The 17,494-nt window shown below is 41.2% G+C and overlaps 1 protein-coding gene across 8 annotated transcripts in view; it reads right to left on the reverse strand.

Annotated features, from left to right (window-relative positions):
• SOCS5 (suppressor of cytokine signaling 5) overlaps window positions 1–17,163 on the reverse strand; it is a 120,801-nt gene extending 103,638 nt beyond the window's left edge. For 4 of the 8 annotated variants that reach the window (XM_069608436.1, XM_069608431.1, XM_069608433.1 and 1 more), the window contains exon 1: window positions 16,428–16,557. The gene's annotated coding sequence lies outside the window, so the exon portion shown is untranslated. Of the gene's footprint in view, window positions 1–15,602; window positions 15,705–16,427; window positions 16,558–17,034 lie in introns of those variants that run through there. The other 4 variants (XM_069608434.1, XM_069608435.1, XM_069608437.1 and 1 more) reach the window with 4 other exon arrangements.
• Window positions 17,164–17,494: the final 331 nt, after the last annotated feature.

Raw genomic sequence — 17,494 nt, forward strand, 5'->3', positions numbered from 1 at the left:
TTGCCCCATTAGAGACCAAAAAATCTCACGCTTACTCATGGTTCAACCAAGACCTAAAAACACTCAAAAGACACGCCCTTAAAAAAAATGGCAATCCTGCCCTTCTGCGTGACTCATACCCAACTATTGCGAAACAATACAAAAAACGCTAAAGCCGCTACATACAATACTAGAATCGACAATGCCCAAACTCACTCAAAAGAACTATGCTATTTTCAATGAGCTAGTCACTCCTCCCACGTCCAAACGGTCAAAGACGAGAAATGATGTAATGACATTCAGAAGGCTATGCTTGACAAAACAGACCGACTCCAAAAGAAAATCAAAGCCAATCTTGACAATCTACCCAAATACCCCCACAAAACACAGACCTCCCTAAACATCCTATCCAACATGATAGCAACCCACCACTGCCATTTACCTTTAGAATGGTAACCACTCCTGAGGTCTTACTCATTATGAAACAAATAAAACCCTCACTCTGCAAAGGAGACATCTGTCCAGCAAACATAATCAAAGACTGCGCCGAGTCCCTAGTGCCATTCATTGCAACCTTTATCAACGCATCATTTGCCACTGGCTCAGTACCCTCCTCTCTCAAGGAAGCCTGGGTTCGTCCACTTCTAAAAAAAAAAAAAAAGCCCACTCTAGACCCAGACTCACCTAACAACTACAGGCCAATCACAACAGTGCCATTCTTGCTGAAAATCCTGGACAAGGCTGCTTATCTACAAATACAAGCCTACCTTGAATTGCACAACATCCTAGGCAAGAGTCTGGTTTCCGTCCAGACCATGGCACAGAGTCAGCACTACTCGACCTAAAACACCAACTCCTAAGAAATATGGATGAAGGCAAATGTGCCATCCTCTTACTCCTTGACCCGTCGGCAGCATTCGACCTAGTCGACCATAAAACCCTAAAAACACACCTCACCAATACGGCTCACTTCTCCACTGGGGCCACAACATGATCTCATCATTCTTGGAAGGCAGAGCTATGAGGGTCTACTCAGACCAAGCATCAGCCACTCCCTCCCCTATCAACTGCAGAGAACTACAAGGTTCCTGCACCCCCCCCCCACATTATACAACCTATTCACACTCCCTCTATTCAACGACTTAAAAGAATTTGGCATAACATTCACCAATTATGCCGACGATACACAGATTCTTCTCCCTATATCTGGTGATTACGACCAAGACCTAAAAAACCTACAAAACACATGCTATCATCCAGGCCTGGATGGCAGTCAATGGCCTCTGTCTCAATGGAGACAAGACAGAGATCCTAGTGGTGAGTCCGAAAGAATCCCTCAGTAAACTATACAACAAATACAGTAACTTCTTAATTGAGAACTCTAATCTCAGTCTCCTCTGCTGTAAAAACTCGGAGTATACCTAGATTCAACCGTGTCCATGGACAGACATGTTAGTTACATCTCCTCCTCAGCAGCACGAACAACTAAAATAATCAATGCAGTAAAGCCTCACCTATCCACTGTAAACTGCCTCAACATTGCTAGGGCCACCATAGGTGCCAAATTGGATTATTGCAACGTCCTCCTACTAGGCACTTCAGCCAGAAACATTAATAGACTTTAAATCACACAGAACAACGCCTTGAGAGCGGCCCTCAATATTCCTAGGAGGGAACACATCTCCCTAGTAAGGCAAAATGCCCATTGGCTCCCAGTCAAAGAACGCATCCAATTCAAGACTCTCACCATTACCCACAGATGCATTACCCAATCCGCCCCTAGCTACCTTACTGAACGTATACAACCAGTCCAGACACTCAGACCCAAAAGAAACCTGTACGCAAACCAACTCTCAGTTCCCAACTTCAACAGAGCTAAAGCTGGCGATTTGAGTTTCGAAGTTCTAGCTCCAAAATCTTGGAACTCTACCTCCCAAACTGAGAGCTGGAACTTCCCTGATGGCCTTTAAAAAGGCACTGAAAACCACCTTATTTAAGTGAATCCCAAACTCCACGTCAATATTAATAATGGCTGTAATTTACAATTCTACCTATGCCCACCGTTCCCATGTAACCTCGGAACGTTAGCTATGTCTGTAACCACTGTCATTGTCTTCGTTTGATTCACCTATGTCAAGTAAAACTTCACAGCGCCACGATGCCCGAGGGCAGCTGTGCGCTTTCAAAATGCAAATAAATAAGTGTGGTGATTTTGAAAAGCATTGAATAGTTTTTGCAGAGCTGCATTGGAATTTGAAATTTGGTGTCAATTGGAGCATTGACAGTTGCACCAGTGTTACACTTTTACGTACAGTTTTTTCAGTGGGTTCTGTGTGCCCCATTTTTGGATGAGGTAAGGTCCATTCAATAGTTTTGCAGCGTTTCATTTGAATTGAAGGGAAATCAGATTTTCACCATCACCTTATTTTTTTTTATTTTAACTTGTTTTTAATGATTTTTTACAAGATTGTCATACCAAAATAATTTTATACAATAATTCAAGATACATACAATTTTTCACGGAATTAAAATTCATCAAGTATCCATTCATACTATTTGAATAGCATTATATTTTTCTTTAAAAAAAATTAATCATCTATTATCATAGGTAAACAAAGATTGTTCATGAAGTTGACAGAGGCAATGAGTACACTCATATTAGGTGAGTTTAGTAAACAAGACCATCTCAGACTAGGTTGGATATTAGCAACAGTGGATAGATGTTTTTTATACATGTTGTTTCTTATTGAGCATAATGCGGAGCACTCAACAATTAAATGCTCTAAGGTTTTCTTTTGAAACAAATTGTTACAAATCTACAAAAATTATCTGAAACAGCTAGTTGCCTACGCTGTGCCAAGATATCTCGTGTAGGCCACAAGTTGAAACGCAATTTCATGATCGCCATACGGACGTGTGGTGAGGGCGATTTAATCAAATAATTTGCAACAATTCCCAGTTTTTTGTCTGGGAAGATAAAGATGTTAAATTTTTATAACCTAAACAGATGTCTCGATTAGTCAGCCAGTTTTTAAGATAGATTTTTTTCTTCGCTCGTTCAGGATTTTGAACTAAGGTCTCAACATCTACATCCGCTGTAGCCAGAATTTGATACACATAGCAGGTCCATCTTGCAACAAAGTTATGATTAGATGAAAATAAGTAATTGGACAGAGTAGCTATAACAGTATCCGCAGCTATGTTTACTAAGCATTTTCTGAATAGTGCACAAAGTTGCCAATGGTATTTGGCATGGAGTGACGTAAGTCCCAATTCATATCTGATACATGAGACTGGGGTTGATTGAGGTAAATGCAATAGGCTTCTCCAATATTTAGCTTCCAATCTATCTAGATTTTTAGCATCGATGATGTCTCGTGTTTCCAGACCATAGAGGAGTGTAGGTGTCACTTTTTGTAACCAATAACATAAAACAGGCATGATGGAAAATTTGCCGTATTTGTGAAGAATTATTTTTGATTGGGAGGTTGCAACCATCAGTTTATTTTGCTGCGACTGTTGGTGTTCAATGGTTGTTGAATTTGATTCAAACTGCGTTCCCAGATATTTATAATTGGATACAATATCTAAAGTAATATCTTTGAACATCCATACAAACTTGAATCTTGGTGAACGTCTTGGTATATCCACTAGTATCTGGGATTTTTTGATGTTCATAGAGAGTTCATTTTCTTCAAAATAAGTTGAAAGCGCAGATATTAATTTCTGGAGACCTATAGGTGTTCTAGATATTAAAACTAAATCGTCAGCGTACCACAGTGCTTGTATCACTGTGGCATTCATTTTGGGAGAATCTGTTAAGATCGAGGAAAAAACTTGTTGGACATCATAAATAAAGAAATTGAAGAGCGCTGAGGCCAAAATACAACCTTGTTTCAATCCTCTAGATGTTTCTATTATTGTTGATAGCAAGCCGATGGTGGATAGACGAACCCGGATAGACGTGTTTGAATGTAAGGCATATATTATGTCTACTATGTCTTGTGGACAATTGTCACTGCTTAATTTTTTAAATAGTTTTATACGGGAGACAGTTTTATACGGGAGACAGAGTCGAATGCTGCATTTAAAATCGACGAAGGCAAAGAATAAAGGGGTTTTGGTATAGCGTGCTTGCATTTTTAGGGAATTAAGAGTCATAAGATTGATTGACGTCCCTAACCCACGAACAAATCCAGTTTGATGTGGGTCTCGGTGCTTATTTTCTTTTGTCCAGTTATTAAATGCTAATAGAACTAATCGAGTGAAGATTTTTCCTGGTGCATCTAATAACGCTATCGGACGATAGTTTGATGGTATACTTCGGTCTCCTTTTTTAAATATCGGAACTATGATGGAAGTGCGCCATGAGTTTGGAATTCTCTGGGTTTGCAAAACTCGACTAATGACTAAAGATGTTGTTCAAAATTTTTGCCCAGTACCATGGATATTGTTTTAGCATGAAATTGCTAATGCCGTAAGGGCCTGCAGCTCTAGATGAGGATTTGATGATAAGTGCCTCGATGATCTCTTCCGAGCATTCTAGGTTCCAGGTTGATGAACCCTGACGTTTGTATTCATATTTTTGGAAGGATCTATCCATGTATAATTTAGAAAAGTGCAATATCCATTGGTTCTCAGAAACACCATTTAATTGAGCTGTTTGGTTGGTTAAGTTTGATGTTAAATTAAGTAAATGCCAGATTTGAGCAGAGTTCTTGTTCCGTGTAGCTGCCAGGAAAGTTTCCCCATCTTGTTGAGACATCTGTTCTCTACGAGAACGCAACCAATTTTTGTAGCGCGATTTTAGCGCTTTACACGTAGTAATCTTTTCTGACCAAGGAAGTCGGTTTGCAGATCTTAATTCTTTGCGTAGATCTTTTTTTTTTTGAGACACCAAATGATCATATATATGGGCTGGTGCCCTAAAAAGGTTTTATAGGCAGACAGCAGTTCTACATATGATGTTGCAGTCTGCAAATCGATCTGTCGTAGCAAATTGTTATTTAGGTCTGCAAGTCTCGATGGGTACCACTTAAAACGAGATTTAGCATGATTAACTATTAACTCTTGTGACATCCATTGGGAACTAGTGTCTACTTCACCTTTATCTCTCGACCAAGTGAGTAAGAGTATGTGATGATCACTGCAAGTTTGCTTCACTATCTTAAGTTCTTTTGCCGTCATGAATTTCTTGTTAGACAAGTATGGATAATCAATAGTGCTTGCCGAGGAACCTCTTTGCCACGTAGCTTGCGGAGGGATATCTCCAGGGAGAGATCCGTTGGTCATTCGCATGCCAAATTGTTCCATGAAGTTGTTCCATTTATGGAATTCTTGTTTTTTCTTCACAGCGTTGCATTTAAAAGGCGTCTAAATTAAGATCTCCTGCTAATACAATATCTGTTATTTCTTTCGTTTTGGCAATGAGTTCAAACATCTTCGCTAAGGCTTTATAAAAGCAACCGTCCGTAATTGCCGCTGAGTTTCTGTAAATATTAATTAGTGCCAGTGTTTCTTGGTCATATGACACTTTTACCATTTGTATATACTTATTTGGATTATCCCATGGTTGAAGTGTGATTTTAGATCCCAGTTTGACGGCAACCATAAGCCCAGCCATCGGACGTCCCTTTTGAGCTGTGATAGCTGGGTTAATTACAATGTCATGATTGTCCCAAACTGGGATCATTGATATCCAAGTTTCTTGCAACATTATGATATCCGCGTCTTCTAATGTTGGATTATGATTTGTGAGTAAATGTGAATATCCTCTCGAATTCCAACTTAATAATTTTATAGGTTTGAGTTTTCTCTCCAAAACTTCTTGTAACAATGAGAGTCAGGAGGATATTCACTCCCACAGACAGCTAGGTTGCAATTAGAACACAGGCAACCGGCATTTATGGATTTAATAAATACTGGTTCTTCATTATCGATGTTTGCATTTTTTCTTTCCGGGTCTTGTGCTAACAGAAAGCCCATCGAGAAGAGCTTTAATCTGACTTGCCACAATGAATTCATAACGAGCCCTGATTTTATCCATAAACGAACAATTCCCAAGTTTGAATCACAAATAAATTTGACCTGATCTATATCTGTTGACGTTAAGTCGCCTAGCTCCGGCATATCACTGAAGATGTTAAGTACGCTAGCGCGTGACAGATCATATTGTGGATATGGGGCAGCTCGACATTTTAAGATTAGAGTATGGTAGCTTACAAATTTCTTTTTATGCTGTTGCTCCATTTTATGTGACTTTGTTACAGAGCCTTTAGGATTAGGAGGATTCTTATGACTTAATTCACTTATCATTTTATTTGATTTTTGGGATTGTTTATTATTACTCTGTAATTCCGGTTGCTCAGCAAAAGTAACTTCCTTGATTTTCGGGCGTGGGTCTTGGGTTATTTGCAGCCAAGTCCATGCGAGTCGCTAAATATGTTTCAATTATTAGTTTGATCTTGTCTTCTTGTTCATAGCAGGGACTGGCTGTATTGGCAGTTTTTATTACGTTTAACGTTTCTGGAGACTTTGTAGATATTTGTACTCCATTTTCGCATGGATTCAAGCAGTGATTTTCTGCATTATATGCGTTTTGCTGGTCTTGATTTGAAATAGGTTGCGCGTTTATATTCTGTGTGCATACATTAAATTCCATGTCTTTTATTTCATGCGTTCAACGAAGAATGTATGAGTCAACTGCTGCTTTTAGTTGATCAACTTGAGACATGTCTATTATTGATTGGTTTGATGGTTGATATGCTGCAGTTTGGAGAACTGTTTTAGGCCTTAAATCAGCATTATAAACAGGTTGTGCATTCCTTTGACCCTGTACAGATAGAGAAACTTTGTCCAAAACTGATACCAATTGACTCAATGGAGATTGATGTATTGATGGTATAGGTTGTTTTAAGATTGGTGTTCCATTCATTGTCACTTGACCTGAACTTGAATTATCCCCGGGTTTCAGAGTTGCAGTTGAGACGACTGGAGTTCTGCTCATTATCACTTGACCTGTACTCTGATTATCTACAGGTTTCAATGTTGTAGTTAAATCGACCAGTTGTGGTCGTTCAGTACGGTTAGATTTATTATTTCGTTTTGCTAAGTGAAACGGTTTCGACATCAGATGTGCAGCTCGTCCTTTTTTTCTTGAATGTTTATTGAACAGGTCATATTGAGTTGTGTTAGTATATTAGTTGGATATGATTGAATCCATGCCGAGATCTGATCTATTTTGCTTGATTGTGAATTGATTTTACATTCAAGAGATTCATATAGTTTGAACAAACTTTGAATTGTTTGGTTTACTGCCGCAAGGGTAACTTCCAATAGACTAGCCTTAGTATTGACCCTTTCTTTTTCTCTGGATGATTCTCGCTGTCGAGGGGTTGGCAGTATATATGCGACAGCTTCAGAGATTGTGGAGTCCATAGAGCAACGTTGATGATAATCAATTGATGACCTATTAAATGATCGGCTACAAAAGATAACCTATGTTTGTTGTGGGTCATCAGGAAAAACATCTTCACTGTTATCCTCAATTTCATCCTCTTGAATTTCTGGTATTTGATTTAATTGTGTTTTCGCAGTTTTATTTTGCTCGGATTGATTTATAGCTTGAATCATAGTGTTATCTGATATTGGTGAATTATGAGAAATTTGTGACTCAGAATTAGCAAGGACATTTCGAATTGCTGACGGGGTATCAGTCAGTATTAATAGTCTTGTATCTGGATTTTTTTCATTGTCCTGTGCTGATAGACTTTCTACAGACATTATATCTGCGGACAAAGTCAATAATTCATCCTGCACAAGTTGCACTGCCTGGGTAGGTAGTTCAGTAGAGGGACTATTATTTGTTGCATCTTTAGATTGAGTAGTGGGTAAAACCAATAATGGTACAATGTTTTTTACAACAGGGCAGAAATCTCTAATGTCTTTACTGGCAAGCTGAGTTTTCGCTCGTGTTTTTGAACGCGGAGTCAAAATAATAGACGTAGAAGATGAAATTTTTTTGAGACTACTTTTTAGTCTTGATGAGCCCCCATCTGATGAGGTATTGACGTTTGACACTGCTGAGGGTAAATTAATCTTGCACGATTGAGGAATGGAACTCATATTTAATTTCTAAAAGTAGGCACTTAAAGGTATAAGGTTTAGTAAAAGAATCACCTAGCTGTGTAAGATTAGAATTGAAGTACTAAGTATTAACTTTTTTAAAAAGAAGTTCTTCGATAAACATATAAAGGAAGTATAAACTGATTACCTGCACGTACACCGTGATGAATAAGTCCTGCAATTTGTGTATGGCTTGGTTGGGTATTCTAGAGGGACCAAAGAGGAAATTACCTCCACAGTCTCCCTCAGGGCACCACCAGCGCCCAACAGCCGCACAACAGTCGGCGCCCTTCATCCCTGTCGGGCTTAACGCCGCTTGGGCGGCTCGAGCGCGGTGTTAAGCTCTGGGTGAAATCACGTGATTGATCACGTGCAGGCAATCGGGCCCGCCTCCTCCAGGAAGCAGGGCGTCAGGAAGGAGAAACACTTCTCCAGCAAGAGCAAGCTCGCAGTGCTGTGCAGAAGCAACAATCAGGGAAGCGTCCAGGAATTAAAAGCTCTCCTTTACTCTGTGCTCTCCTTTACACAATCACCTTGTAGGATGTAGATCTGGTGTTCGTTCTCCTTGTTTGGTATTTTGGGAGTTGGTGTACATTTAACACTCAATTTTCAAGTAATATTCTTGGAGTTTTTGGGATGGCTGGTTAACCAGAATAGCAATGTTTGGCTACATTGAGGGAGAATGAGGACAGTTGTTAAAGGTTGTGGTGGTATATGAGTTATAAGAGTGTCAGGGCTGGTTCCCTTTGGTTACAAGAACAGCTGTGGTAATGGCTGGCCACTTCTTTGTTGAGTGTCTTGATGGGGTTTGCTTTATTAAGCTTCAGGTGGTTATTTGTGTAGAGTTTCTAGTTAGAGCATTGAGCTTGGTTAGGATGGTAACGGGTAGCAATTTGTGTATCGTTCCTTTTTCCCCCCTTTGTGTTAATTCTCAAGTTTGTGGTTGATGTGTAAGGGGGAAGATGTGTTGTGATTTAGCAATCCTGTGAGGTACCTATTCTGAATAGGTATCCACTACCTAGTGTATGTGGATGTCTGAAGCTGGAATGTTAGGCAGAGTGTTCCAAGTAGAATGTTTTGATGTGAGCGCCGGTTCCTTACGTGGCAGTTGGAAAGTAAAGCTGGGCAGAGGGGGACCGGTGGATGTTTCTGTCCTATGAACCTGTTTTATGTAAATTCTATTGTACTTATCTTTGTAACTCGAACCCACTCATCCTAACAATTTGCTTGTTCATCTAAACTGATGAGAGGAAAGGCACGACTACATAAACCGGACTTTGTTAAACATTGAGTCTAAGATGAACTTCTTGGCTGACGAACCAACGGCAGTGGAGCGAGATTTAGTTTCAGATACTTCCATACTGGGCCCCCTGTTGTCCCATGAACTTTCTAGGAAAGTTCATGGCCCAAGAGACCCTATATGGAAAGAGCCAGTATCCACTGTCTTCTCACCTAAGCAATGGGGCTATAAGGAGAAATTGTCACAGTACCAGTTCAGTCACAAGTACGAAAGGGAAATTGGGAGAAGGGACGAGACTTCCCCATTATTACTCCGGGGCAGTGAAAGTGTTAAATCAGGGGACGATGACTTCCTAGTGAAGAAGCCAGAGATCGAGGTTGAAGATCTAGAGGCTATTGAAACTAAAGAAGTCTCCCGACATGATCAGCTAGCTCCGGTAGATGAGCTATCATTCCCGGTTCTCTCTAGAATCATGGACTCTATGGACAGAGGCTACGATACATAAAATTCGGGAGTTAAGACAATCAATGAAGGATGTACTAAGTAAAGTGCATTTTTTGGAAGGCTACATAATGGCAGTCTCGGTTTTAAATACTATAAACCCAAATAAGATGGACATTGAGGGGGCTGGGGTGGTACAAGGAAATAGTGCTGAATTTAAACATTTGGGAATGCAGGGGGGGGGGGGGGGAAGGCTGAGCAAAAGGGAGACTGTGTTTTAGTAGCTCATGAGGTATCAGAAATAGCCCTCCCTTCGGTATCAATGTTGGGGAAGGAACAGGTACAGGAAATCAAGCCGCTAAGTAGTAGCCCAAAGGTGAGTAAACTTAGTAATACAAACAAGCAATCTCATCAGCTAAAAAAACCTAAAAACTGTAAACTCCAACCTTCACAACAGAATAAAGGGTCTCGGAAATTGTTACGTAACCTAAGGTTGGCTGTGGACCAGCATATGCAAATTGATAGAGACATTAGACCAGAGAAAGAAGGACTTCTTTTCAAATAGGAAAAGGGGACTAAACAAGGAATCAGTAAGGGTTATGGAAGCTGATAAGGTTTCATCCGTGTTAGATGCCGTACAGGAGGGCGATAGTCCATCTTTTGATTTAAGCAATATATCTGTCTATACAGTAGACATGGGAGAGGTAGAGCCCGAATGGACTAAGGGACCAGAGGTTATAAAAAACATTGAACCTGGAATTGGGAAGGGAGTTGGGAAGAGTAGTCCGTTGGTAGAAGGACTATCGGCCCCACCATTTATAACAGTAGGAAGGGGTCTGGTGAAACCTCTGGTTGAAGCTGTAGAAACAGGAAATTTACCAGCTCCTAAATTGTATGCAATTTTCTCGAAACCCGAGGTGGAGAAGACTGTCTCGGGGATGCTGCCACAGCTTAGGGTTCCTCAATTAGTCCCTCTCCCGACCCCGAGATTAGTGGAGGAAGTTGGTTTGGGGTCCCCAAAATGTAAGTTCCTGGGGCTGGGAGAGAGTATGGGGCAAGCAAGATCGCCTAAAAATTGGAATCCCAGGCATGAGCCAAACTGGGAAAAAAAAGACGCCTGTTAACGGTGAGTTAACCGTCTTCATGAGTCGTCTGTTCGAAAGCTCTAATAGATACCCCCTAAACAGACATTATATCTTGGCTTTAATGCAGGAAATTTAAAGGTTGAAACTGATATCCTCAGGGGACATTAAAACGGTAGAATTCGTCTACGACGACTGCCTAGATATTGTAAGACTTCATCTAAGGTCACACTTAAAGGAAATAATATTGGGGGGGGGGGGGGAGAGAGAACGGTTCCTAGCCCTTGGTTTTGAAGTTACAGATACAGGGCCCTCAATTTTATCAAGTTTGGTACCCATCCACCAAGTAAAGAAAGGCAAGATACAAGACGAAAGAGAAAGATATAACAAGGAGATTTATAGTTCCAGAGGTTATACACAAGTTCCATTTGGTAGAGGGATAAACCAGAAAAGGGAGGAAAATCGGTTCCAACATACATGATGGTCTACCTGGTCTATAATTACATGGAATTCGAGAGGGTACAAGAATATTATGAATAATCATGAACTCTTTAAATTTTGATATTATTTGTTTGCAGGAAACCTTTTTGTTAGATACTCCCATGATAGATGGATTCAACACAGTCTATGTTAAGGCCCAACGGGGAGCGAAGGGTAGGCCGTTTGGGGGTCTCTTAACAGCAGTTAAACATTCTTTGGGGGTTTCAATGAAGGTAATTGAGGTAGACAGGTCAGACATTCTGGTTGTACTCTTAGAATGGCAAGAAGACGACGAGAGTCCCACAAGTAAATGTTTCCTGGTAAACGTTTACTTCAGTCCCTTAAAGGATAAGTTGGAAGAAGCCTTGATGGCAATTTCTTTCACATTATTGGGAGAATTTCCAGAGGAGGGGGCTTCAGTGATAATTGTTGGAGACTTTAACGCAGAATGCCTCGATGAAAAGTGGTATCTAGAGAATGATAGAAAGTCTGTCTGTAAGGAATCCCGGGAGAGAGGGAAGAGGATTACCCAGGAATTGGAGGCATGGAACCTAAGTATAATTAACGGTAACATACAGATGGACATACCGCCAGCTTTTACATGGCAGAATGGGCTGTGGAAATCAACAATAGATTACATCTTCATTTCGCACGATCTTATCACAAAAGGAATTTCCCTGGAAATAAAATCCCTGAAATGGAGCGACCACTCCCTCTTGGAATTCAAATTGCTTGGTGTGGTAAAATATAGTGAATTATATACTGTGGGGTTGGAGATAAACTCAAGAAAGAATGAGGTTAAGTGGGTCCCTAGAATTGCGGCGGCATTTTTGTCTGGAATCGTAAACTTGCCAGCAAATAAGATGGTCCGCTTATGTACAGCAGAAGGATACCCTACTATGGTAAGGGAGTTACTAGGAAGGTTAACAACAGATAGGGGTCTAACCCAGATGGTGGTAAGTAGGAAGGGTTCTCACTCTTTTGACACAGAAGTGCAGGTTCACAAAAAGGAATTACAGGTTCACAAAAAGGAATTACACCGAGAAGTGAGGCTTCTCAAAAAAATCTGCACTTCCGGGCTATATGGAAAAGGTGAGGAAATTAAAACAAACATATAGGAATTGGGTAAAAGGCAGAAAGTACATATTATACATTAAGGACGCCGAGAAAATGCTGGCTTGTATGTTGGGGAACAGGCCGGGTATATTTTGGGACCTAGTTAAACCGAAAGGTACACAAGATTATCTTCAGGCACAGGCGGTTAGTGACATTGGCTGGGTAAAACATTTTTCAGATCTGTATAGGGTGGAAGGTCTAGACCAGTCGGTCACATGGCCAGAGGCAGACTGGAGGGGTGCTATAGAATGGATCTGGAGGATTTAAAGATCTTGATAAAGAAAAGTAAGTCCTCGAACGCACCAGGCCCAGACGGTCTCTCAAACCTGACCTATAAAGGCAATTTAGTAGTTTGGTTGCAGGTTTTGTCTGCTTTGTTCGGGGATATTTTGGCTAGCAATGCGTTTCCTTCTACCTGGTCAGCAGCAACCTTAATCCTTGTGTTTAAAGGTGGGGATAGGTCTTCTCCTAATTATAGACCTATTTCCTTATTAGATGCCTCAAATAAAATATTTGCGAAAATACTGCTGAAAGCTCTACAAAAATGGGCCGTGGAATCAGACTCCTTGGATGTTTTTCAGTCAGGTTTCCGGCAAGGGCTGAGTACATCAACCAATTGTATGATGCTAGATTTACTAGCACATCAAGCAAAGAAGCAAGCGCAGCCAGTATTCTTTGCTTTTTTAGATATTAGTAAAGCTTTCGACATGGTTAACAGGGCCCTCTTATGGAAAAAAATTGTACGATAGGGGGTGTCCCATAGCCCTGATAAGTATTTTGGTGGCCCTCCATACAAACACAAGGATTAGGGTAAGGTTGGATGAACTGGGTAACTTTTCCCCTTGGATACAGACAAACAGGGGCGTGTTTTGGCACCCTTTCTTTTTTGCTTCTATTTATTGGGACTGGGAGGTTGCATGGATTCTGTAAAAACTTTCCCCCCCAAGATTGGGTGCCATGGTTGTCCAATATTTGCTTTATGCAGATGACATTGTTTTATGCGACCTCACAGCTATTGGGCTCCAAAGAGCTTTATTAGCCGTAGAGGGGTTTCTGGAAAAATTAGACCTAGCACTAAATATTGTAAAATCAAAGGTTCTGGTATTTAAGGGGAGTAGGAAAAATTGCTGCCCTGGTACTTGAAAAACGGTAAAATAGAAGTTGTAAATAAATTTGTGTACTTAGGGCTGACAATTTATGACAAGTTCTCTGGTTCCGAACTACAGGAAGATTTACGGGCAAAATTTGTAGAGGCAGGTATACAACTTAGAATTTTCTATGGAAAATTCGGTAGATACTCTCTTTTACCAGTCCTAAACTTATATAAACAATTAATCCCAAAATTAATCTATGGAGCGCAAACTCGGAGTCAGCAGATAAATTGGTCATTACTAGAGGGGGCATTATGGAAAGGTTTGCTCCAACTTCCGCAGTCAGTCCCTTTAGCAGGGATTTTGTTTGAATTAGGCTTACTACCAGTACAAACCCTGGTAGATTGGGGCAAGCACCAGTTGCTGGTAAATATACTGAACCCACCAGGGTCGTCTATATACGAACTAAACCTGGTAAGACTTCAGGGTGGCTGTAGGGTTCTTAGGGAGTGGGTTCAGGACTGTCAACTAATGCTCCAGCAGGCAAATATTCCTCAGGAGGAACTGGAGCTGACACCAAAGGTCGCAAAACTAAAATGGTGTAGACATGTATGGTCTAACTTGAGATCTGAGATAATGGAATACAAATGTTTTGGGGATCATTTTCTTTGCTCATGTAAAAGTTTTAACACACCTGCACCTTACCTTAAAAAACATCCTTCCCGATCTTTTAGGTCTCAAGTGCTAAGGCTCAGGTTAAACTTGTTAGCTACAAAAAAAGTTCTTAGTCGTCGCCGAACATTCCGCAAGATCAGAGGCTATGCCGGCACTGTAACACAAACATTGAGACTCTAAAGCACTTGTGTGTGTCTTGTCCAAAATTGATTGATTTGCGGACATGCTTTTTAGCAGGCTTGGAGTACTCAACCGAGAATGAACTATGGTGGAGGATAATGAATTGTAACGAATTAAGTTTGACCATACATGTTTTAGAATTTTTAAAGAAACTTGCTGTAATTTTATAAAGGTTGGTTATTAATATGTTGGATTGTTTACCTGAGAAATTGTATGTATATAGTACTGTACAACACAATAATATAATAGCTAATGAAACGTAAAGCAAATGCACTGGAGAACTTGAATTGCTTCTTTTTTGTAAAAATGTTTCACACAATTAAATCAAAAAAATAAAAACAGGGTTTCCCCAAAGACCATCTGCTCTTTCACCATTAGCTAGAGTAATAGCTCTTCTTAATGATTCTTTCACAGTCTGCTTAAAATACTCCTCTGCACGAGCTCAGATCACAGTGTAGACTAACAATGCTGTTGGTAGTTTAGGTGCACAGATGGCTGGTAAGGTTTGCTCCAGTGTACATGTGCGGGTCGGACTGGGCCATAAAATTGTCTAGGGCGCCAATGAAAAAGTGACCCATAGTTGTAAATGGCAATTCATTCCTTTTCTGACCCTGTTTGAATAGTACCCGAGGGGGATTTTTAAAAAAAATGAAATGGGATGCACATTGTGCATTTTACAGAATATTTACTCAGCAACACTGGTCAAAACTATTATTGACATAGTGAAGTAACATCACCAGTGCCATGGATTATTTTGGACATTTCCTTTGATCGCAGGTCAACTGCCAACTACGCCCCCAAACCCCGCCTCTTTGGACGTCGTCCCCTTCACCTCCGCCCCCCCACCACCAAACTTTTCACTTCCACCACTGGATAAGGGTGAAGATGGCGGCAGCCGAATCTGCCATGAAATTCCCTTGGCGTGTGCGGCACGGCCATAAACCACTTCTGTTTGGGAGTGGGTGGAGCCGGGGATGAGGATACCAGCCAAGAAGACACAAAGATCCGCTGCTGCAACTAAAATCAAAATAGGAAAACCAAACCCATCGGCGTTTGGTTCTCCCCCGTTACCCTCCCTTGCCGTGCTCTGAAACAAATGTGTATGTGCCCGATGTAAATACAAATATCAAATATACCAGGCACTTTCCCCGAGATGAATAAGCCCATTATAAATGGGCAATAAAAAATATATACCTGCCCGTGCACCGGCGTGGACCATTGCTTCCTCTGTAATCCTCTTCCTAAGCACGTAGACGTCCCACGTGAAAACGTCCCGGCGACGTAACAGAAACAAGTCGTTATGCCGTTAAGGCATTTCAGAAAGCATCGGCAAACTTTAAAAGAAACACAAAATGCTTGCGGGTCTCATATGGACTTTAAATGTGCGACTGATAATGAAATACAAGGCCTCCGTTTAGCCTTCCCTTCAACACATTGCAGAGGGGTAAATGAACAACCCCCTTCCCTGGGGAAAGGCAAATCGCCCCCCATGCAGGACAAATAAAGAACTTAACTGTTATGCTGGAAATTCGTACCCATATGTGCATATCCCCATTGCTGCACATATCAGATCCTCGAACCCCCTTCTTCCCCCTACAGTGGTGAGGATAACTGTTCACTGGTGCAGTGGAAGTCCCATTGGGAGGGGAGGAACGCATTGTGCCCAGCCCCACTCCATAAAACACACGGGCAAATCGCACATCTGCATGAGAAAAACCCAAAACGACGAACTGAATCCACCTCTACTTTAAGTAAATCTCAACCGATGCACAATACAAACCCCAAAATATACAGAAATACCCCCTCCTCAACATTGCCACACCCCTGTGATGCACATTACACATCCTCAAAAAACACTGAAATAACGAAAAAAAACAAAACTGAATCCGCCTGTACTTTAAGTAAACCTCACCCCGAGGCACATTACAAACCACCAAAATACACAGAAATAGCCCCTTCCCAATATTGCTGCTCTGCATTAAAGTAACAATCAAAACAAGAGATAACTTTAAGACTTACCAAGTAACAACCAACTACACGAAATGTCATTTGGAACAGAGGAATCGCTCCGGCTCCGCAACCCCTTGCCTTTCCTCTCATGCAGAAAAGATGACGAAATGAACGTTGGGACCCACGTGATGAAGTGGACGTTGAAACCCACGTGATGCAGTGGAGGCGGGCCTTGCTATGGTCCGTTTCTCGAATGGGAACTAGAAAACTACCCTTTAAGAAACGCGCATGTCCAGTTTCTAGGCAACAGGTGAGTGCATGCGATCCAGCTTTTGCAGTGAATTTTATCTGCATTTTTAGCATCCACCAACTTAGACGTTCTCACCCCTTTGTTATATTGTTAAGAGGAACCTTTTTGCAACCTCTAGGAATGCACGTTGAAGCTGTAATTCCTTGTATTGTACTTATAACTTGTTGAAATTAAATGTTGTAAGTACGTGATTTTATAAACATCTGGTTTTTACGGGGCAGCATGTTGTTGGTATGATAGACACAATAGCTGCTCTGAAGCTCATATACGGTACGGTTCAGGCTCTGCAATGCTCGCAAACGCAGTAACTGCTGTGCAGCTACTACACAGACCCTGCTCTGGGGTAAGTGACTAAATATATAATACCTGTGCCGGTGTTGTATGCAATCCTGCCTCCCATGGTAGCTTGTGGGACGGTGTGTTCGGCAATCTTCATAGTCACGGCCCACTCGATGGCTACAGCCATACGTACAGCCCGAAATGAAAATCTACTGTGATAGCCCGCCCTCCTACATCTCTGTTCAGGGATTGGCCAGAGCTACCAGGTGGGCGTATAGCCCGTCCACTCATCTGCACACACAACTCCAGGTCACGCTCTTCTACGAACGGCCCTTACGTGCAAACCAATTTCTGTTACTGTACACATGATGTAGTCAATGCTTCAGGTCATGGAAGAATCCAAAGTATTGATTTTCAGTCAAAGGGATGCTTATTCTTGTATATTGCTACCGTTTGAGCTTTGAGTCCTGGATTAAAACGGCGTTTTCCGCATCACGGTAAAATCGGCCTTTATATCTGTCTCCCACAGGAGCAGCATATACTAGAA

The sequence above is a fragment of the Ambystoma mexicanum genome, chromosome 4q (genome assembly GCF_040938575.1).
Source record: "Ambystoma mexicanum isolate Mex_15411 chromosome 4q, UKY_AmexF1_1, whole genome shotgun sequence".
NCBI lineage: Eukaryota > Metazoa > Chordata > Amphibia > Caudata > Ambystomatidae > Ambystoma > Ambystoma mexicanum.